Source organism: Leuresthes tenuis, unplaced genomic scaffold (assembly GCF_036924035.1).
Source record: "Leuresthes tenuis unplaced genomic scaffold, fLeuTen1.0.hap1 SCAF_2, whole genome shotgun sequence".
Classification (NCBI taxonomy): domain Eukaryota; kingdom Metazoa; phylum Chordata; class Actinopteri; order Atheriniformes; family Atherinopsidae; genus Leuresthes; species Leuresthes tenuis.
In genome coordinates, this window is record NW_027325356.1 from 42,455,734 (window position 1) to 42,479,325 (window position 23,592).

Genomic DNA, 23,592 nt, shown 5'->3' on the forward strand with positions numbered 1-23,592 from the left:
ATGTTTTGTGTTAATCGTATCCAGCGACTCTGAGTCTAATTTTGAGAGAATTTTTCTAACATGGTTCTGTAGGTTGGGTGGATGGGGCACCATTTTCCACCTGAATTCTCCTCATGATGGCTGCAGAGGGTTCTTGGAAAATGTTGTCTCCTCTTGATTTTTCACAAATGCCTTTCCTGGTATCTCGAGAAAGAGCTGTCTCCCCTTCCCCCTGTTCCACTCTGCTTTATTCAAATGCAGCTGAGAATAGATGTTTCTTCAACCTGGACTTAAATACACTGAGTGTTTCAGCTGATCTGAGGCTTTCTGGGAGTTTGTTCCAGACATGTGGAGCATAGAAGCTGAATGCAGCTTCTCCATGTCTGGTTCTGACTCTGGGAACTGATAAAGAACCGGATCCAGATGACCTGAGGGGTCTGGGAGGTTCATAGTGGGTCAGGAGGTCACTGATGTATTTTGGACCATTCAGAGCTTTATAGTCCAGCATCAGAACTTTAAAGTCTATCCTCTGATGGACAGGCGGCCAGTGTAAAGACCTCAGAGCTGGACTGATGTGATCCACTTTTTTGGTCTTAGTGAGGACTCCAGCAGCTGAGTTCTGGATGAGCTGCAGGTGTCTAGCTGACTTTTTTCCAAGTCCTGCTGAGACATCAGATCTTTTAACCTTGATATATTCTTAAGGTGATAGTAGGCTGACTTTGTTATTGTCTTAATGTCCATCCATCCATTCATCCATTATCTGCTGCTTCTCCGGAGGTCGGGTCGCGGGGGCAGCAGCTTTAACAGAGAAACCCAGATGTCCCTGTCCCCGGCCACTTCCTCCAGCTCTTCCGGGGGGACCCCGAGGCGTTCCCAGGCCAGCCGAGAGACATAGTCTCTCCAACGTATCCTGGGTCTCCTCCCAGTGGGACGGGCCCGGAACACCTCACCAGGGAGGCGTCCAGGGGGCATCCTAACCAGATACCACCTCATCTGACTCCTCTCAATGCGGAGGAGCAGCGGTTCTACTCTGAGCCCCTCCCGGGTGACTGTTGGAAAAACAATGTGTTATTTCAACTTTAGGTCTGAAAGTGAATTTCTGGCCTGGTTGGTAGTTTTTAGGTAGTTTTTTAGGTATAGATTGAAGCTCTGTGGTGACCTGCAATCGTTTATCTTTGGCTCCAAAGATAATTACCTCAGTTTTGTTTTTGTTTAGCTGGAGGAAGTTGTGGCACATCCAGTCATTAATCTCCTCAATGCATTTTCCAAGGGCCTGTAAAGGGCCTCGGTCTCCTGGTGACATTGTAATATATATCTGTGTGTCATCTGCATAGCTATGGTAGTTTATTTAGTTGTTTTTTATAATCTGTGCCAGTGGGAGCATGTAGATGTTAAACAGAAGAGGTCCCAGGATGGAACCTTGGGGAACTCCACATGTGATTCTTGTCTGCTCAGATGTAAAGTTACCTATTGACACAAAGTACTTCCTGTTCTCTAAGCATTTTTTAACCAGTTTACTACAGTTCTAGAAAGACCCGCCCAGTTCTCCAGTCGTTTGAGTAATATATTGTGGTCAACTGTATCAAAAGCAGCACTGAGATCCAGTAAAACTAAGACTGACATTTTTCCACCATCTGTATTCAGGCATATGTCATTAAACACTTTGGTCAGAGCAGTCTCAGTGCTGTGGTGCTGTCCAAAACCTGACTGGAAGGTATCATAGCAGTTATTTTGTGTTAAAAAGTAATTAAGCTGTTGGAAAGCCACTTTTTCAATGATCTTACTTATAAATGGGAGATTTGAGATGGGCCTGTAGTTGTTCATTTGCGTCTTGTCAAGATTGTCCTTTTTCAGCAGAGGTTTAATTACAGCTGTTTTTAGTGGCTCTGGAAACACACCTGACGTTAAGGACAAGTTCACAATCAGTAACAGGTCTGACTCCAAAGTCTTTGAGACCCCTTTGGAGTTTAAACCGGTTTTCGGTGGACACGGTACATCTGCTGAACCAGCTGCTGATGGTGGAATGAAGTTCAGTTGCCACTGACACAGGAGGGTTTGTTAGCCTGTCAACTGTAGCAAATAAGGCCCGAGCATTATGACTGTTTTTGGTGATGATGTCAGAGAAGTAGGATTTCCTTGCATTCCTCAGTTGTAAATTATAAGAGTGAAGTTTCTCTTTATAGATGTCATAATGAACCTGGAGATTTGTTTTTCTCCATCTGCGCTCAGCTTTCCGACACTCTCTTTTCCCATTTTTCACCAGTGTGGAATTTCACCATGGAGACTTCTTCCTTCCAGAGATAACCTTCACCTTAATGGGAGCAATAGTATCCATAACATTTAACATTTTAGCATTGAAGCTACTGACGAGCTCACTGACTGAACCCCCGGACAGGGCAGGTGTTAAAGAGAAGACCTGGTTAAAGGTCTCACTACTGTTTTCAGTTATACACCGTTTTGAGATCACTGCTGTTGAGACATTTGTGTGCACTGAAATCGTTCTCTCAAAGAAAACACAGGAATGGTCAGACAGGCCCACATCAGACACAGTAATCTTTGAAATGCTCAGACCCTTAGAGATCAGTAAGTCTAGAGTGTGCCCCCTATTGTGCGTGGGCTCTGTTATATGCTGAGTCAGCCCAAAGTTGTCCAGAGTGTTACTCAGGTCTTTAGTCCCTCTGTCCTGAGGATTGTCCATATGGATGTTAAAATCACCAACAATAATTATACAGTCAAAATCAACACAGATCATAGACAGCAGTTCACTGAGGTCTTCAGAAAAATCTGCACAGTATTTAGGGGGCCTGTAAACATTCAGAAACAGGACTCTGGGGGAGGCCTTCAGCTGTATAGCCATATATTCAAAGGACTGAAAACTTCCAGGAGATAACTGCTTACAGTGAAATGATTCATTGAATAAGACTGCGACCCCCCCTCCTCCTCTCCTGCTCACTCTGGCCTCGCTGATAAAACTGTAACCAGGAGGGGTCGACTCAATGAGAACAGCAGCACTGTTATTTTGTTCCAACCAAGTTTCAGTTAAAAACATCAAATCCAGGGTGTGCTCAGTGATAAAATCATTAATTAAGAATGTTTTCCCAGCTAAAAACCTAACATTTAATAAAGCCAACTTAAGTGTTTTAGAGGTATTATTTGCCCCCCTCGTGTTTGGCAGCAGTCTGTGCCACACAAGGTATGTTTACTTTATTTAAAGATCTTTTAGAGTGCAACTCTCTGTGTTTTGACTGGGCCACATTTCTCCTTCTGTCACCTTTTTAAATTTTAAAACCTTCTAATAAACAGGGCCCCAGCTTGTCCTGGGAAAAGTCATGACTGTCAGAATCCTGGATGAGAAATTAAAGATTGTAAGAGGGAATGTGAGAGCAGAGATGTTGGTGCTTGAATTCTGCAACAATGTTGCAACCTTGTGCAGAAACACAAAAACCCACTTTCACTCTCACACACTCTCACACACACTCACACACTCTCACACACACTCACACACACTCACACACACTCACAGCAGGAGAAGCACACGTGACCTACAGTTTCCACTTTTATCAGGCCCATGTCCAGAATCTAATGTAAGTGTGTGGAAATATGTTCTGATATATCACTGAAGATGAGCTAAGGACAATGAGTCTGAGTTTGAAATTGCATCATTTTTCTTTTGATAAAAAATGAAAACGGGTCCCACAGACTGGTTGAACAGAGTCTTGTTGAGGATACTGTCCCTAAAAGACATTGGACTGAGGACACATTCCCCCACACACCCATCACCGCCACCACTCTTATGCACGAGTGCAACGACGAGCACGCTCAGCGGGCGTGTCTTTCTTCCAGCTGGAGCAGATGGGGCGGCGCTGCGCCGCGTGTCCGCTGACAGGACCGCTGCTGCCTCCCAGACTGATCAGATACTGCAGATCTCCAAGTCCATGTGGGCTCACTAACACCGTGCGCGTTCAAGTTCTTAAATCAGATTTGGCCGCTGCGAGCCACAGGTGTGCTGGAAACAGATCGTTTCGGGAATGTGCGCGTGAAGCCCTGCTGAGGAAAGAAGCGCGCCTCACAGCGTGCTCCACGGAGGACTGAGCGTCGGAGCAGCTGTTCTGGAAGCAGTCCGAGTGAAAGGTAAGGGGGCTGTCCCCGCTGGGCTGTCCGACACGCACGGTTCATCTCACCGTCGCTGCAGCTGGAGATGGACCGCTCCACAGCTGGAAACAGAGTGCGGTCTGCAGGGGGCACCGGTGCTGTGGTGAGCCAGCTGCTGCCACATCACCGCACAGCTGGACACCACGTCCACATCTGGGCGGGTGGACCGAAGAAGCTAAGCAAAATATTGTGATCTTGATATCAGGATACAATCTGAATTCGTGACCCCAGACCCCAGTTTCTGTTTTCTCCGTGAAAGAGGCGCGTTGTTGTGCTCGTATTGACTTCCAGAGGAAACAAGTGCACGGCGCCCTCCTGCCAACAGGTCAGAGCACGCTCCTCTCTGTATTATCTGCAGGGCAGATGCCAACTGCTGCGTTAAAATGGCCTGCTCCACTCCTGTAATGCAACCTGTATTTCTATTATATTTCTATTATTTAACCGGACTAACACCGTCAAAGTGAACAATTACGCCAGTACCTAAGATATCAATATCACCTTTAAAATCCCGTTGATGTTTCATTTTTTGGTGGTTGTTCACAGATCTTTAGAAAACGCATATAAGGTGAATATGAATCTGTAGCTGTTTGTGTGCTGGTGCTCATAGCTGCTGTAGAATATTTTGTACACACTAACGTGTGGAACTTGGTTTGATCTGAAAGCATATCTTATACTAAACTATCAATATTATATAATAAATTATATAGCAACTATCCCCAACACCGGTGTCTTATCTTTATCAGCACTCTTTTGTTGTTCAGTAACTGAGGTGGAATTCGTGCTTCAGTTATTGATCTCTGACTTCTACCGTATTGCATTTCTTTATCACCTTCAGTGTCCTCTGGAGAGCATGACATAATTCTGATTATGGTTGAATGATGTTGTAACAAAAGGAAGCAGTAGGACAAGACTGCTGCTGATGGTGTGACAATGATAAGATAGATCCATTATTGTGTTAAAAACATCTGTCTGAGTCATCTGTTCTCACTTCCTTTGAAATTTCATACCAATACACAGGGTGTCCTGTGTCAGCTTTCAGTGTGTTTCTGTGTAATTGTCCATCACATCACATTACATATGTATTTTACACCTGACAGTGATCGTTTCCTGAACTCAACAGTTTAGATTCCTAAACTTAACCAAACATCAAGTTAAAATGAAACAACAAAACTAAGCGAATAATAAAAAGGAAGCAAAAAGAGAAAAAATTAGAGATCCATTTGCTGCAATTCTCTTGTCCGATTCCAATTTTCCAGTATTCTCAAGCAGTAGTGTGCTGATTCAGAAATATAATCTACAGCACTGAAAATCTTCATGGTAAATGCATCTGTATGTTCTATAGACATTGGCTGGTTTCTGGTTTCAGGGTGTATCACAATTTCAAAGAGTCACGGTTTGAAAACCGCTGATATTTTCTAGCGAACTGTTCCTCCATTGTGAGCTGTTCTTCAGGACATGTCAAAGACTCAGGTGGTGGACTGCATCACTACCTGGTTGGTGTGAGCAGTCAGTCAGCTGCAGGTAGTCAGCACCCTTAGCTCACTCTGCTGTCCAAAAAGACAAACACATGCAGCTATGACTGGGAGGAGGTAGGTGATCAGACAGGCAAGACGTGGTTGTGAAGAGCAGCAGGAGGCAATATTTAAGGTATGGTATCATATTTAAGGGGGCACCACTATTTGTCAAGCTCAAGGTCTTATTAAAACTAATGTTTGCAACCAGCTATGAGTTAGTGTGTCTAGCATTGGTCAAATCAATGGTCTCCTACTGACTTTTCCAATGTTACTTCAGATCGGAGATGAGCAAACAAGCACTAATATTCTGTGAAATTAGCACTCTAACTTCCATCCATCCATCTATTTTCTATATCTGTTTCTATATCTATATCCAGCCTCCCCAGTCATGGGGCCTATCCCAGTGGTCATTGGGCAAGAGGTGGGGTACACCCTGGACAGGTTGCCAGTCCATCACAGGGCCACACAGAGACACACAACCACACATGCTCACACTCACTCCTAAGGTGAGGACAATTTTACCAATTAACCTAACATGCATGTTTTTGGACGGTGGGAGGAAGCCGGAGTACTGGAGAGAACCCACACATACACAGGGAGGACATGCAGACTCCACACAGAAAGAACCAGTCGGGAGTTGAACCCGGGACCCTCTCGCTGTGAGGCGACGCACTCTTTAGTACCATCATTTTGTTTAGCTTGTTGCATTTCAGTACTATACCAAATTGATATTTTCTAATCAATAGCTATAGCTCAGGGAGAAGAGCCAACCAATAGGAAGGTTGGTGGTTTGATCTAGGGGTGGGCGATATGACGATATTAAATCGTGAACGATTGCAGCATGAAGACGATCCGTAACGATCTGTCACACTGCAGAGATCGTGGGATCGTCTCGGGCACATTCTATAAATTGCAGCTCTATGCTGATGCACCGACGCACCGGACGTATTACGTCGTCAACCTGACCGACCAATCACAGCGAATTACGGGCAGTGACGCGCTTTCTTACCTGCTTCCTTGTATGTGTGTGTAGCCGCATGGAGAGCCATGGCTGAAAGCCAAACGGAGGAGGTCCTAAAAAAATCCACCTCCATGATATGGAATTGGTTTGGATTTTCGGCAACTGATCAAGCGTAAGCAAATGGAATTTGCTAAGTTTGCACAGAAACTGTTCGCATGTCGGGTGGCAACACGACGAAACCTGTTCAATCGCTTGAAGAGGAAGCATCCCAAACAGTATGCTGAGAGCCAAACAGCGAGGGGCCCGGCGGCACCGGCACCGCAGGGGAGGCAGCAGCTAGCATAAGCAGCAGCTAGCATAAGCAGCAGCTAGCTAAGACCAAAACAGACAACATTAACACAGGCATTTGACAAAAGCACTCCGTAAGACAAGTCAAGCAAGTGATAGACAGAGGTAACAGAAGCAGTTACCTTTTATCTTGCAAAAGATATGGTACCGTTCAAGATGGTATTAAAGGAGGGGTTCGAACGCCTGCTTCAAGCAGTTGACCCAAGGAACAAGCTGCCCTGCCGAAAATACTTCTGCAACTCTGTCTGTTTTTCATCTTTCAATTTAAGATTGTGATCAAATCGAAATCGTGATTTTACTTTTAAAAAATCGTGATATGATATTTTTTGCCATATCGCCCACCCCTAGTTTGATCTTGACTTCCTCAGACCACAATTGGAAGTGTCCTTGCTTCAGATGTGTCCATCGGTGTGTGAAAGTGTGTGATAAGGGAAAAACAGCTGTGCGTAACATGGAACATTTTACAGTCTTAGATGTGCTGTATGAGTATGTGTGTGAATGAGTGAATGTGGTTTGTAGTCTAAAAAAGCTCTGAGTGGTCAGCTAAACTAGAAATGTGCTATCGAAGTACAGTCCATTCACAATTTGCTGAGAGAGAGTGTGTAAACATATCAGTTAACACACACACACTTGTGTCTGTCCTCATGTATGTGTGCCTCAACATTGAAATAACAAAATTAATATTAAATGTTTATTAGATAATTGAATTTAGAAATACTGTAGTAATAACAGTTCTGATAATATTTATTAATTTGATCATGTATTACATATGTTTACTAATATTCCAAATATTTTATATGACAAATAGTCGCATAATTAGGTGAACCGACACCCTAGCTAAAATAATGAAGTCAGTTTGATATAAATATATGTTTAGTTAGTTTACTAAATCAAATGCAATTAACAGTAATTGGTAATAATAGTAAGTACAAGGTGTTATACTGAAAAAAAATACAGAAATAAAGGAGCAACATTACCACCCACTCCTGCAAGTTTTGTACCAGTCCTGCAGGGATCTCCAGCCTTCTGAGTCTCACCTTGTCCTCATCTCTCATCTTGTTCAAAAGGCCTTTATATTGACCTGAGACCAGGGCTGCTCCTGAAAGACGGGCTCCATTTGGCTCCAAAGTGTCCATAACATAGTAATTACACTGAGAGCAAAAGAGGAAGTCAGGTATTACACAACCACAAGGTCTTTTGGGGGAGGTTTGGGTGAATGGTGTACATACAAAACACTGGACCGTTAGAGGGGGGACTGTTTGTTTCTAAAGTCTAATAGCAAGCACGCTGAAATGTTATGCATACACTGAACTCAGAGCAGTCACAGCAGATTGGAGAGTAGCTCCATTTAAAGTGGTGCAGGTCTATAATAAGAAAAATCTCTCAGCATTAAAAAAAAGTCCATATATAACAATAATACATACAATGCCTGGTTGGTTAGCCATCAGCAGTTCATCAGTCTGTATATATGTACAAACTCCTCACTCACCCTTCTTTTGTCAGCGCTAACTAGTGATGATGAGATGAAGCCTCATGAAGCACTGAAGCTTCCCATCTGAGTAGTTCAAAAATGGGCCGAAGCTTCACAGCGCTTCATTTGCTCTACTGCACCATCAAGTGGACAATAAATGTAAAGCAGGTGGTGATTGAAATGAATAAGATTAAGATCAGATTTATTGTCATGTATACAGGAATACACACAAAATTTCTCCTCTGCTTTTAACCCATCCGGGTTGGCACCTGTTGACACACATGTGCACCAGCACACATGCACAGAGTCACACATCTATGGACAGATGCCATACACTGGAGCGGTGGGCAGCCAATCACAGCGACCCACTATGATCCCTTTACTATGTTGTCCACCATAATAATAAGAATGATAATATTAATAATTATTATAATTTGATTTATCATATTTAATATATATGCTATTCTTTCTGTGTTCTTGTACATAAGAGCTGTACAAGGCCAGAGAGCTGCATTTATCTGAAATGATTAATAAGAATACCAACAATTCTCCAACTCTGTTTGCTATGGTTGAAAAACTCACAAATCCTCCAAAACAGTTAAACCCAGACCTCCTCTCTACCTTTTTTAACCAAAAAATCGAAACAATTAAACAAAAACATTCACACCTCACAGCCCAACAAGAAAACTAATCTGTGTCTAAAACCTAGAAATAACTGACGTTATGTCACAATTTAATATTGTTGATTTAAAAATCCTAGAAGAGTCAGTTCAGCATCTGAAATCAACAACTTGCACTGTGGACATAATACCATCTGACTTTTTAAAAACTGTTTTTACCTCAGTAGAAAGTGATCTCCTACAAATAGTTAACAGCTCACTGGCATCAGGCATTTTTCCCAAGTCACTAAAGACAGCTGCCATTAAACCTCTGTGATGAACAACTACAGACCGCTGCCATTAAGCCACTCCTAAACAACTACAGACCTGTCTCTAACCTCTCTTTATATCCAAGATTATTGAGAAAGTTGTATTTAACCAGCTCAACGACTTTCTGAATGAAAGTTGAAGTCTTGATAACTTTCAATCAGGCTTCCGACGTCATCACAGCACTGAAACAGCTCTGGTCAAAGTGTTAAACGACGTCAGGTTGAATACTGATTCTGGTTATGTTTCAGTCCTGGTTCTGTTGGATCTCAGCGCTGCATTTGATACTGTAGATCACAGAATCCTGTTGCACAGGCTGGAAAACTGGGTTGGACTTTCTGGGACTTTCCTTAACTGGTTCAGGTCCTACTTAGAAGGCCGGAGTAATTACTTTGGGTCAGACATTACAGAACTTTAACATAAATTATCACAGTTATGATAGTTAGATACACAACTTTATGTGTCTCTGTCACCAGACGACTGCAGCCCAGCAGATGTACTGTGTCAGTGTCTGGAGGAAATAAACTCCTGGATGAGAGAGAATTTTCTACAATTAAATGAAGACAAAACTGAGATCATTCTGTTTGGTAGCAAAGAGAAGAGGGTCAGCATCTGTAAATATCTTGAGACTCGGGCCCTTACAATCACTGACCAAGTTCTTAACCTTGGAGTGTTGATAGACTCAGATCTGACTTTCAGCAGCCACATCAAAGCTGTCACCAAGGCAGCTTTTTACCAACTCAGAAACATCAGAATTAAAGGTTTTCTCTCCCAAAAAGACCAGGAGAAACTCATCCATGCATTCATCTCCAGTAGACTCCATTACTGTAATGGTCTTTTATCTGGACTTCCCAAAAAGAGCATTAAACATCTGCAGCTCATCCAGAACGCTGCTGCTGGAGTTTTAACCAGGACTCAGAGATCTGAACACATCACATCAGTTTTAAAATCTTTACCCTGGCTTCCAGTCAGTCACAGAATAGAATTTAAAAGCCTACTGATGGTTTACAAATCCCAGAATCTGTGATATGTTCAGAGAATATAAACCCAGCAGAGCCCTTAGATCCAAGGACTCCGGTCAGCTGGTCCAGTCCAGAGTCCAGACTAAACCTGGAGAAGCAGCATTTAGCTGCTATGCTGCAAACAAGTGGAACAAACTGCCAGAGGAGATTAAACTGTCACCAAATGGAGACATTTTTAAATCCAGGTTAAAAACATTGCATTTCTCATGTTTCTGTGCACGGTATATTTTAATTTATCGAGACTGTTGCTTGTTTTTATTCATTTTAATAATTTTATTTGTTTATCTTTATATTATTTTATGTATTTCTAATGCATCTACCACTTCCTGCTGCAATGCTTTTATTTTATGTAAAGCACTTTGAATTGTTTTCTACATGAAATGTGCTACAAATAAATTTGACTTGACTTGACTATATCCCAGTAGGGTATCAGTGAGTCAATGTCTTTCTCAGCCTTGGCATACAGCTTGATGTCATACATGTAGAGGAGGTTGCTGATGGTTACTCAACTTTGGAAGCGGTATCCATAGCCACTCTTTGTGATGATGTAACTGAGGGGGTTCAGGCCTATGCAGAACAACAGCGGGGAAAGAGCATATTCTTGGTAGATACTGCAGTTGATATTCACTTGTGCAGTTGACTTTGAATTGGCCTCCGGGGTTGTCTTCCTTAGTCCCATTGGGTTCTTGATCAAGGCTCTTAGTGTCCTGTTGATGTTGTAGATTTCCAAGTATTCCAGTATTGATGCGTGTGGAATTGATTCTTGTGGTACAGGTCCACACGGTACAGAAATTTGTATGTCTGATCTTACAGTATTTTCTTTTCTGGCATCATAGCAACAGAATTGGAATCTGAATACCATGTTATACCAAACACTTTGCCAAGGGAAGCTTTATGCAAGTAAAGCTCCCCTTGATTCCTGGTTATTCATTTATTTTTGTTGCAATACTTTATATATAATAATCCCAAACCTGACTGGGGGGGGGGGGGGGGGGATAGAAAGAGAGCAAAGAAAAAGAAAAGGGAAACGAGCCTCTGCGGAGAACCAGGCGGAGAACCATCAGCAGCACATAGACAAACAGAGAGAAAATAAATGAATAAATAAAAGATTCAAGCTGCAACAACACCAGCAGCAAGTACATATAACATAACTTTCGATACGGAGAGTTTGAAACCACATGACGACACAGCATCCGTGTGATAAGCATGTGACTGAATGAATGTGTGCATGTGTGTGTGTGCATGAACATGAATTGTGTTCAGTTATGAGTGCAGAGGGCTGCAATCAGCTTGTTTTTCACTTTCCAGTCCATGAGAATAGTTTTCTTTGCAATACATAACACTGTGAGAACCATGTGTGCTGAGTTCATTTCCATGTTGATGTTGTCTAAGTCACCCAGTAGGCACAGTGTGGGGCATGCAGGGATGCTACACTTTAGCCATGTTGATAGGTCCTCACAAACCTCAAGCCAGAACTTCTGGACAGGCGCACAAAACCACAAAGTGTGTGCATAATCATCAGGTGTCTTATCTGTGCAATGTGAGCAGATGTTTGAGTGTGTTAGACCCATCCTGAACATCCTTTGTCCTGTATAATGTGTTCTGTGAAGAATATTGTATTGTATTAGATAGAAATTAGAATTCTGAGTCATTCTGAAGGTGTTCAAACATATTTGTGGCCAGAAGTTATGATTAGAACTGATGGATAAATCTGCCTCCCATTTTGAGGATGGTAGAGACATTGTGTCATCTATCTTAGACAATAATTGATATATTTTTGACAGCAGTTTTGGGGTGCAGATGCTTAGAAATTCTGCTACCCTAATAGGGAGTTGTAGGTCTGGTTGGTGGAAGATATATTTCTTAGTTATTGTCACGGTTTAGGTTTTTTCTGTCACAGTTTATGTTTTTCATGTCACAGTTTATGTTTTAATAGTCTTGTTTTCCGTTTCTCATGTTTTCAGGTTATGTTCTTGTCATGTTTCTCACCTGTCACGTTAGGTTCACTCACATCACCTGCTTCATTGTTCACAGCTGCACCTCATTCACTGATCACTCCCTCCACAGCATTTAGTCTCCTGGTTTCCTTTCACTCATTGCAGAATCCTCACTAACCTTTCATGCCACAGCCACGATTGCCAATTCAGGTTTTTGCCACCATAGACACAGTAATTTCATGGTCTTGTTAACCATAGTTCTTTTGTTATTTATCCATAGTCTTGTCTTGTTTCCCTAACACTAAGTATTTTGATCAGCCGCGCTTTGTTTTTTTGCCTTGTCTTGTGTTTGGAATAAACCTTTCGAACTTAAAGAACTGCATCTGGGTCCTACCTCTCCACTGTTCCTGACAGTTATGATTGCTGCCTATCTCATGTTGTGATATGAATGCATCAAGTGAAATAAAATTTCCATTTTGGATTATATGTTCCAGATGTTTTATTCCTTTATTCCTTCATAGTTTAGCATTTTTTTTGTTTTGCAGTATGTCATGATTGTTCCAGATGGGTGTAAGCTTACACGGGACAAGTGAGGACTTTGTTATTTTAAGAAATTCCCACCAGGCTGTCAGAGAGGTGCCGATGTTAATGCTTTTGAAACATTTGTGATGCTTCATGTTTGAACTAATAAGTGGCAGATCAGAGATTTCCAGATTATCACACAATGCTTGTTCTATATTTATCCATGGTTCATCTATTGGGCTAGGTTTAAACCATTTTGATATATACTGTAACCTATTGGTTAAGAAATGCTGAAAATTAGGTAAATCTAATCCACCACAGTCCTTGGTCTTCTGTAGGGTTTTTAAACTAATACGTGGTGGTTTGTTTTTCCACAGAAATTTGGAGATGCATGAATCTAGTGACTTAATCCAAGTATCAGATGGTTTTATGGGGATCATTGAAAACAAGTAGTTTACTTTTGGTAGTATCATCATTTTAATGCTAACAACTCTCCCCATGTCAGGTCGCCTTACAAAATACGCCCAGGCAGACATCACAACAGTTTCAGGCATACCATTGGCTGAAAGTGTAGCGTAGGCCTACGTCATGCCCCGCCTCCACGAATCAAACTCCGGAAACCGTGAGGAAAAGTCAGAATATTGAAAGTCCACATGAGTCCAGATCAGATGAGAAGATGAAAAGCAGATAGTTTTAAGATTGATGGAATGAGAGTCTGGCGGAGAGTCTTTGGAAATGGCAGGAGAGGAAGATGAGATGGAAGAAGAAGGTCCGAACAAAGACAGAAAGAGAAGAATGTAGTAGAAAGATACATTATCCTGTCTCCTCTCTATAGCACGTTTTAAACTCTGCTGCTGCAGCATCCTCACCTATTTTTGATCACCAAAAGGAGCCAGCGTTCAGCTTGTCAACCTTTTTTTCAATCTTTGGTGAATTTAAGTTCACCTCATCAGAGTTGGTCAGTTGAATTTCCCCCACTGAGGGATGAATAAAGTATTTTTCCATTCTATTCTCTTCTATAAGATAAGTGGTCTGATACCCAGTCAGGGCATGCCTCCGACAATCTTAATACGAATATGAGCAAGATACATAGAAGTGCTCAGATGTGGCCTGGTTTAACAAGGTCTGTGTTGGGGAAGCAGGACATATTGATAGTTCAGTTTAGTTTCAAGTTTATTTATTTATATATCCCAAAGTGCTTTACACGCAAGTCATAAAACAGTAACCGACATAAAATGAATAATTAAAACAAAGACATAGAAATAGTTAATAAAATAGTGTATAAAATGGCACATAAAAACAACCCCAAACATAAAACCAGTATAAGCAAGTGTATTAAATGACCTGAGGAAAGGACTTCTCTAGTTGCCGTTAAGAGCTAGACTAAAGACGTGGGTCCTCAGCTTTGACTTAAAAAGGTTGAGGCCTGTAGCAGTGCGAATGTCGGGGGGCAGTTTATTCCGCAACAGCGAAAGAGCGGTCACCCCACTGTTTACATTTAGATCTGGGGACATCCAGCTGGCCTGAGGAGCGCAGGGCTGGATGGTTACAATTTTGGACAGATAGGTGCCAGGCCGTTAATGGCCTTAAAAACAAACATCAAAAGTTTAAAATCAATTCTAAAACGGACTGGAAGCCAGTGGAGCGACGAAAGGACAGGGGAAATATGCTCACGTCTGGACGTGCTGGTTAAAAATCGGGCAGCAGCGTTTTGTACCACTTGAAGACGTCCAATAGAATGGTAAATGGACTTGTACTTGTATAGCACTTTTCTAGTCTAACTGACCACTCAAAGCGCTTCACTACACGGGAGAGGCCAACATACAGGGCATTGCAATAGTCCAGTCCAGAGCTGATAAAAGCATGGATTGCTTTCTCAAGGTCCTGACGATTAAGAAAAGGCTTTGGCCAAGAGACAGAGTTGGAAGAAGCTGTTTGTCAAATTTTAGCCTGCAGTCGAAGATCACACCAAGATTTTTTGTGTTTTAAAAGAAGGTGCCGGGATGCCCGAGTTTTCAGCAAAAGTGCTGGACAGTGGAGATGTACCGAATACATTCTGTTTTGCTGTCGTTAAGGTCCAGGAAATTCTTTCGTAGCCACTGCTTTACGTCATTTAGACAGTCCAGTAACTTGGTGAGTGCGGAGCTTTCGTTGTGTCTCAATGGCAGATATAATTGCACATCATCAGTGTAAAAGTGAAAGGACAAGTCGTGCTTTTTTATAATCGTACTCAAGGGCAGCAAATACAGGGAGAACAGGATAGGGCCAAGAATCGATCCTTGAGGGACCCCACAGGTAAGAGGAGCTTGAGAAGAGCAGTGGTCACCAAACATCACAGAAAAGGTCCGATTTGTCAGGTATGACCTGAACCACTGGAGGACGGTGCCTCGGACACCAGCGTACTACTCCAAGCGGGTAATAAGTACTGCATGGTCGACTGTGTCAAAGGCGGCTGTGAGGTCCAGGAGCACCAACACAGCGGGACTCCCTGCATCCACTAACCGGGCAATGTCATTATGCACCTTCAAAAGTGCTGACTCTGTGCTGTGTCGGGATCTAAAACCGGACTGGAACTTTTCGAGAATATAATTTTTCTCTAAGAAAGACTGTAACTGGTTAAAAACAACTTTTTCCAGTACCTTTGACAGAAAGGGTAAAGAATATTTGGCCCAATGATAAAGAATTACAGTAGTCCAATCTTGAAGTAATAAAAATTACATAGATTAAGGAAGGCAGTCCTAGAAACCTGTTTCATATATAATTCAAAGGACAGATCCCGGTCTAAAATAACTCCAAGGTTCCTCACTGTAGTACAAGAAGCCAAAGAACTGCCATCTAGAGTAACGATATAGCTAGATAGCTTCTTCCTGAAGCGCTCAGGTCCAAAGAGAACAACTTCAGTTTTGTCTGAATTTAGAAGCAGAAAGTTCTGAGTCATCCAGGTCTTTATGTCTTTAAGACAGGCTTGTAGTCTGACCAACCTATTGGTTTCATCTGGTTTCATAGATAAGTACAGCTGAGTATCATCAGCATAACAATGGAAATTTATGCCATGCTGTCTAATAATGTTACCTAATGGAAGCATGTATAAAGTAAAAAGAATCGGTCCAAGCACAGAACCCTGTGGAACTCCATGACTTACTCCAACGTGTGAGGAAGATTCTTCATTTACAAGAACAAACTGGAATCTATCAGATAAATATGACTTAAACCAGCCTAATGCAGTTCCTTTAATCCCAATAACATGTTCATGTGTCTGTAACAGAATGCTGTGATCGATCGTATCAAATGCAGCACTGAGATCCAACAGGACAAGCACAGAAACAAGTCCGCTATCAGAAGCTAACAGGAGATCATTGGTAACTTTCACCAGTGCTGTTTCTGTGCTATGATGCACTCTGAATCCTGACTGAAACTCTTCAAACAGATTATTTCTATGTAAATGATCACAAAGTTGAACTGCAACTTCAACAAGAACTTCAGACAAAAAGGTAGATTGGATATAGGTCGATAATTAGCCAACACTTCTGAATCAAGAGTAGGTTTTTTAAGTAAAGGTTTAATTACAGCAACCTTAAAAGTCTGAGGTACATATCCTGTCAACAAGGACCAATTGATCAAATCCAATATGGAAGTGTCAATTAAGGGGAAAACCTCCTGGTTGGGATTGGGTCTAAAATACAAGTTGATGGTTTAGAAGAGACTATTGTGTTGTTAGCTCAGAGAGATCAACTAATTACCTCTCACATAACAACCTACTTGACCCAAACCAATCTGGGTTTAAAAGTGGACACTCCACCGAAACAGCTCTGTTGGCTGTGACAGAAGCCTTAAAAGAAGCCAGAGCGACAGCTAAGTCCTCTGTACTTATCCTGCTCGACTTATCAGCTGCATTAGACACCACAGCATCCTTTTGTTCATACTCTCCAGCATGGGCATCACAGGGAGAGCACACTCCTGGTTTGAATCATACCTCACTGGTCGGTCCTTCAAAGTATCCTGGCTTGGTCACACTTCTGCAGCGCACCACCTTGCCACAGGGGTCCCCCAAGGCTCAGTACTGGGACCTCTTCTCTTTGCCATACACACCAACTCACTGGGACAGATCATCCGATCACATGGCTTCTCATATTAATGTTATGCTGATGATACCCAGCTCTATCTGTCATTCCCACCTGACGACCACACGGTCTCAGCACGAATCTCAGACTGTCTCTCTGACATATCAACATGGATGAAAGCCCATCACCTCTAACTTAACCTCCCAAAAACTGAACTGCTGGTCTTCCCAGCCAAACCAACCATACACCACAGCATCTGCATCCAAACTGAATCCCTATCTCTTGCTCCATCAAAGGTAGCTAGAAACTTGGGTGTCATGATTGATGACCAACTAACCTTCAAAGAACACGTTACCTCGGTTGCTCGTTCATGCCGCTTTGCATTACTAAACATAAGAAAGATCAGACCATACCTGACCCAACATGCTACCCAACTCCTGGTGCAGGCCATGGTCATCTCCTGCCTTGACTACTGCAACGCTCTCCTAACTGATCTCCCAGCCTGTACTATGAAACCTCTGCAGATGGTCCAGAACGTGGCGGCGCGTCTGGTCTTCTAAAAGAGCACACGTCACCCCTCTGTTCATTGAACTCCACTGGCTGCCCTTAGCCGCCCGCATCAAATTCAAGTCACTGATGTTAGCTACAAAGAGCTTAATGGAACGGCTCCCATCTACTTGAAGTTGTCTAAATACAAATCAGGTTCTAAAGATACTTCTAAAGCTGCTCTACTTGATGATACATCAGTGATAATAGTGGGAAGGATTCCATTAATCTTTTCTCTGATAGAAAGAATTTTATTGATAAAGAATCTCATGAAATCATCACTGCTGAGAGTTAAAGGAATACATGACTCAACAGAGCTCGGACTCTTTGTCAGCCTGGCAACAGTGCTGAAAAGAAACCGGGGATTATTCTTATTCTCTTCTATCAATAATTAATAATAAGCAGTTCTAGCTTTACGAAGTGCTTTCTTATACGTTATTAAACTATCTTTCCAGACTAATTGAGACTCTTCTAAATTAGAGGAACGCCACTGTCTCTCCAGCTTTCTTGCAGTCTGCTTTAACGCACGCAGCTGTGAATTATACCAAGGAGCCAACCTCTTCTGACTGATTACCTTCCTTTTCAGAGGGGCAACATTGTCCAGTGTTGTAAGCATTGAAGCTGTAGTGCTGTCAACAAGAGAGTCAAGTTCTACTGGAGTAAAATTTAGGTAGCTGTCCTCTGTCATATCAGCACATGGCAGTGAAGAAAAGGATGATGAAATCAACTCTTTAAATCTGGTTACAGCATTCTCTGACAGACACCTTCTATATCAGAGATAAGGGGCGGCTGTAGCTCAGGAGGAAGAGCAGTCACCCACCAATCAGAAGGTCGGTGGTTTGACTCTGGCTTCCCCAGGATACATGTCGAAGCGTCCTTGGGCAAGACACTGAACCCCACGTTGCTCCCCCAGTGTATCATTGGGGGTATGAATGTGTGTGAATGCTTAGAAAGCACGTAGTTATATCTTAAGACATGCTGTTTGAATGTGTGTGAGTGGGGTGAATGCGGCATGTAGTGAAGCACTTTGAGTGGTCAGCTAGACTAGAAAAGCGCTATACAAGTACAAGTCCATTTACCATATGTAAAATTCTTTTCAGAAGCCGTGTAGTCAAGTAATGTAAACTCAAAATTTATCCAAAAAATGGTCAGACAAGACAGGATTATGAGGGAACACTGTTAACTGTTCACTCTCAATGCCATAAATCAGCACAAGGTCAAGGGTATGATTAAGGCAGTGTATTGTGCAACACAGTACATACTAAGACATATTGTATGAGTGTAAATGAGTGAATGTGACTTGTTGTGTAAAACTTAGTGGTCACGCAGACTACAAAAGTGCTACATAAGAAAAGTCTAAATACGTAAAACAGAAATTACTTCCACAACTGGCCCACTTCTCTCAGCATTTGACTAAGCGTTGATGCCACTTTCTGATTAATTTATTGTGAAATCAACAGTTAGACTGCAACATTTTTCAGAGTTGCATTTACAACTTGGACATGTTTTCTGTACTTTTCTATGATTATAAATCTTGACCATAACTACATTTTCCAGTAAAACACCTTTTGTATATTCTTCCAGTAAAGTTAAATTAGTTTAATGGCTTGTAGTTGTTAGTATGTTGTACTTTCAATTTGTCAGAATATGCAGCAAAATAACCCAACAGATATTATAAAGGAATTCAATTCAATTTGGTTTACACTGTAAATAGCACCAATTTACAGCCAAATTCACGACAAGGCACTTTACAGATTAATTAAACAACTGCAAGGTGTAATTAGGTGACAGAAAAACTATATCACTCTGATGCTTCGGTTCAAGCTATGTTTTCTTCTATACGTTTACTTAAACAGGCAATGAACATGAACACAAGCCTGACACGCCACAAAATAACTGACAGACCAAGTTATCGGAAGCACTGACTTCAAACCTTCATCTGTATTAACACATGCAGCACTGCAGTCTGAGTCTCCAGCCACTACACAGATGTGCTGTGTGTCAGACAGAGGAATTAATACCAGAGCAGTGAGGAAAATAGCTGAGATATTTTAGAAATTTCTTCCATGTGTCATGAGTTGCAAAAGTCACTGGCAGGTATCAGACATAATGCTCTCTGAGTGGGACCAGTTTGTTGATATTGCCCTACAGCAGCTGATGAGATGTACGAGGTAATGTAAAGACTGGTTGACAGGGACAGTAGTCTACCCATATGTATGCTGTATATGTTGTTGTTTAAACTTTAAGGCTGGTATGAAATGTATCTGCTGAACACCAGTGAGGCTCATGTACTGTTGGTCTCACAATCCCAGAAAGCTTCCTGAAGTAACATTACTGGTCAGAGATCACATCAGTGACTAAATCCTGTGCCTCTCTGCACTTGCTCAACTCTGTAAGCAACAGAAGAACACTTACTGTTCTTATAACAGATGATCATCAAGTGGGAGGAATAGAAGAAAGAAAAACGTTCAGTTAAAGCAAACTGCCACTCTGCAGGGTCTCATAATAAGGGGCGAGGAGTACTGTCCATCACCCCCAGCTTCTTCAGCACATACCTACAGCTCACATTTAGTGTATGTTAATACTGGTCATTTGTCAGAAACAAAGCAAAAGCCAAAGATCTTTCATAGTTTTTTTAAAACGATAAATTCATTCCTTTTCTGCTCCAGAGAGAGAACAATACATCATGAATGTGACTGTTGCAGGTGCACTGATCAAAACATAGAGCTTGACTGATTACAAAAGTGGGTGAAACACTGATATCAAATTTCCCCTGAGTACATTGAAGAAGTTGATTCAGTTGACTTAGTTCTCAGTAGGAGGCTAACTTCAAAACTGCTTCCATTAGACGCTCTTAACTGGAAAATCAGTCACCTACATTTTTGTCAAAGCTTGTACATTCAGCAGGAGCTCACAGTAGAGCTGCTGCTCCTCTGCATGAAAAGGAATCAGCTGAGGTGGTTCAAGCATCTGATCAGGAAGCCTCCTGGTCACCTTCCTTTGGAGGAGGCGCCCGGATCCAGGACATCTTGAAGGGATTATTTATACATTCTGGCCTGGAAATGCCTCACAATCCTTAGAGGAGCTGGAAAGTCTTGCTGGGGAGAGGGATGCCTTGATTTTCTACACCATGTGACACACACCATTTGTGCCTATCCAAAGACTTCATTACACCCGTAAAAACAGGGAACATTACCCAGGCTTTTCTCTTGGCCAAAAAGTGTGTCTTTATATTTTTCGTGCAGCCATCTTCTTCTACACTGACTCTGCTTGACCCTTGAGGATGTGTTATAAAGCAGCAGCACGTGTCATCAGATGCAGTGACACTCCAGTAGGACATGATGTTGAAATTAAAGTATTGTAGAGTTTGGAAGAAAAAGAGATGAAAATGTCTGGATTCTCTGCTACTTTATTCTTCTCCTTACTCCCCGTCAGTAGAAAACTAACATAACTGACAATAACTGACATCAACTTACATAACTCACATTTCAGTTTTCATGACAACAACCGTTGTCATGGAGACTAAAAACATAACGTAATTTGTGTGTGAGTTCTATATCATAAGTGTACACAATAATAGATACACAATATAAATATCTATATAGAGTTTAGCTAGGATCAGAATGCTCTTTATAGTTGATGGTACCCTATATATGGTCCATCTCCTCCTCCTCCACCTCCGGATCTGCCTGTGGATAACAGGTTTGACATCCTGAGCTTGCAGGATTTCCCTCCCGTGGGTGCTTTGCCCAGCTCGCCCGCGGGACCTGTCCACCCAACTGGTCGTGGCTCTCACCAGTCCAGGAGCCGGGGTCCACTCGTCCAGCCTGACCCCCCAACTCCATCTCTGCCAGGAGAAATCGCGAGCCGGCGCCACCAACCTCAACCTAAGGCTCCATCCCGCCCCCGCTGCGCCTCCAGGCAGCCAATGGAACGTGCACCCCATCTGTGCTGGTTACTGGGACCTCCATGGTCAGGCACGTGGCAGTGCACGGCGGCCAGACCTTCTGCTACCCTGGAGCCCGCATCTAGGAGGTCACATCCTCCGCCCTCAAACTGTGTGCACAGCACAGCTCGGTATTATCAACATCAAAAATCAGCAGTCGGAGGCCCTCAAACAGGATTTCATCTTTTAACTGCTCCCAAAGGTTTTTGTTTGGACCAGAGAAAGCCACGCTCAAACTGATGCTCTGATTGGTGTTTATTTTTTGGCACAGCAATCAGAAAATCTTCTTGTCACTGGACATGAACAACATGAAAAACTAAAGAAAAACAAATATACATTTTATCAGTAAAACAAACCAAAATATTCAATAAAATAAAACACAATTACCTTCTGACCAAACATTCAGGAGTGGTTAGTCCAGTATTTTTGTCTCCTTTCGTGAGTCTTTTTATACTTGCAAAAACATTAAGTGCTGAATCTAGAAAACCAATCCAGAAAACCATCTCTTTCTAGAGCTTGCTTTTCAAAACTTTCACTTCAGGGTCTCCCACTAAAAGCTCTGGAGAATGCAGTTTTGTGACAAGCCTTTGCTCCCATAGAAATCTTGGTCTGGTGAGCCAGTTTGATTCTGTAAGCTCTGCCACCTTGAGTCCTCTAGATGCGTGAACTGCTGGATTTTGGTCTGTTTCAATGTAGAACCATTGTTTTGGGTCAGTGAGGCCACGAAAACATGAAAGCGACGTGTTTAATTTTTTATGTATCCGAGCACCACTTGGGAATCAGTCCAGAAAAATTCCTCATCTATCTTGAGTTCTAACTCTTTTCTGAGGAGGTTGCTTACTCCTGCAGAAACTGCAGCCGCAGTGAGCTCAAGGCGGGGTCCAGTGACTACCTTCGTGGGTGCTACTCTGGCCTTTGCCATGACCAGGGCACAGTGTATTTTATCATTTGCCACAACTCTCAGATATGAACACTGCCCGTAACCACTACTGCTAGCATCCAAGAAATGATGCAGCTCTATTTTCCGGATTACACCTATGTTTTCAGGAATGAAGCATCTTTGCATTTGAACCTTTGGGAGATTTTCCAGATCACAGAGCCATGCTTTCCATTTAGTTTCCAATGCAGGTGGAACCGGTTCATCCCATCCAATGCGACGCTTACACATTTCCTGAAGGTCTTGTTTTCCAATTTGTATGTAGGGAGAAAGAAATCCTAATGGATCATACACACTTGCAACAGTTGCTAAGATCCCTCTCCGAGTGGCTGGTTTTTCTTTGAGATCGACATTGAATGAGAGCACATCCTTTTCTACATCCCATTTTATTCCCAGAACACTTTGCATTGGAATGTTAGAGTAGTTCAGATTTACATCTTTGCCATTACAGGCACGCTCTGACTATGGTATGACATCCAAGACCTCTCTTTTGTTCCACACAAATTTGTGTAAGTGCAATTTTCCCCTTAGCACAGATTTCTTGTGCTTGACTGACCAGCTGTTTTGCCTTTTGAACTGAATCAACGCTGATTAGCCCGTCATCCACGTGAACGTTTTTGTGAATGAAGCTGGCTGCTTCGGGGTAGTCCTTTTCATATTCATGAACAAGAAACTTCATGCTGTAGTTCGCACATCCTGGCGAGGAAGCTGCTCCAAAACCATGTACTTGCATGCGATATTCTTTGGGCTCAGGGTCTGTTTGCTCTTCCTGCCACCACAGGCACCTTAAGAAGTCTCGGTCTTCAGGACTGACATGAAAGCGGTGGAACATTTTTTCCACATCACATGTGATGGCGATCTGGTGTTGGCGGAATCTGCAAAGAACTCCCATGAGAGTATTGGTCAAGTCTGGACCAGTGAGAAGGTGGTCATTTAAAGGTGTGTGCTCACTTTTAGCAGTGCAGTCAAACACAACTCTTATTTTCTCAGGCTATCTTGGATGGTACACCCCGTGGTGAGGTAAACACCATGTGTTGCCATCCTGGGAAGTGCTATCTGCTTCTTCTGCATCACCATCTTTAAAGACGCTGTTCATGAATCTCACATAATCATCTTTGTATTTCGGATTCCTTTCCATTTTTCCTTTCAAATGTTTCAGACGAACTGTTGCTAACTGCTTATTATTTAGAAGTTGCGGTCGCTCTCTGAAAGGTAAAGGCATTTCCAGATGACCTTCAGGGTTGTAGTGAACATTTTCATTCAGGTACTG

At 42.3% G+C, this 23,592-nt stretch overlaps 1 protein-coding gene across 1 annotated transcript in view; it reads left to right on the plus strand.

The window, feature by feature from the left end:
- The first annotated feature begins 4,032 nt into the window (after window positions 1-4,032).
- The window catches only part of cemip (cell migration inducing hyaluronidase 1), a 150,440-nt gene continuing 130,880 nt past the window's right edge, over window positions 4,033-23,592 (plus strand). The window contains exon 1 of the mRNA XM_072381128.1: window positions 4,033-4,110. The gene's annotated coding sequence lies outside the window, so the exon portion shown is untranslated. The remainder of the gene's footprint in view (window positions 4,111-23,592) is intronic.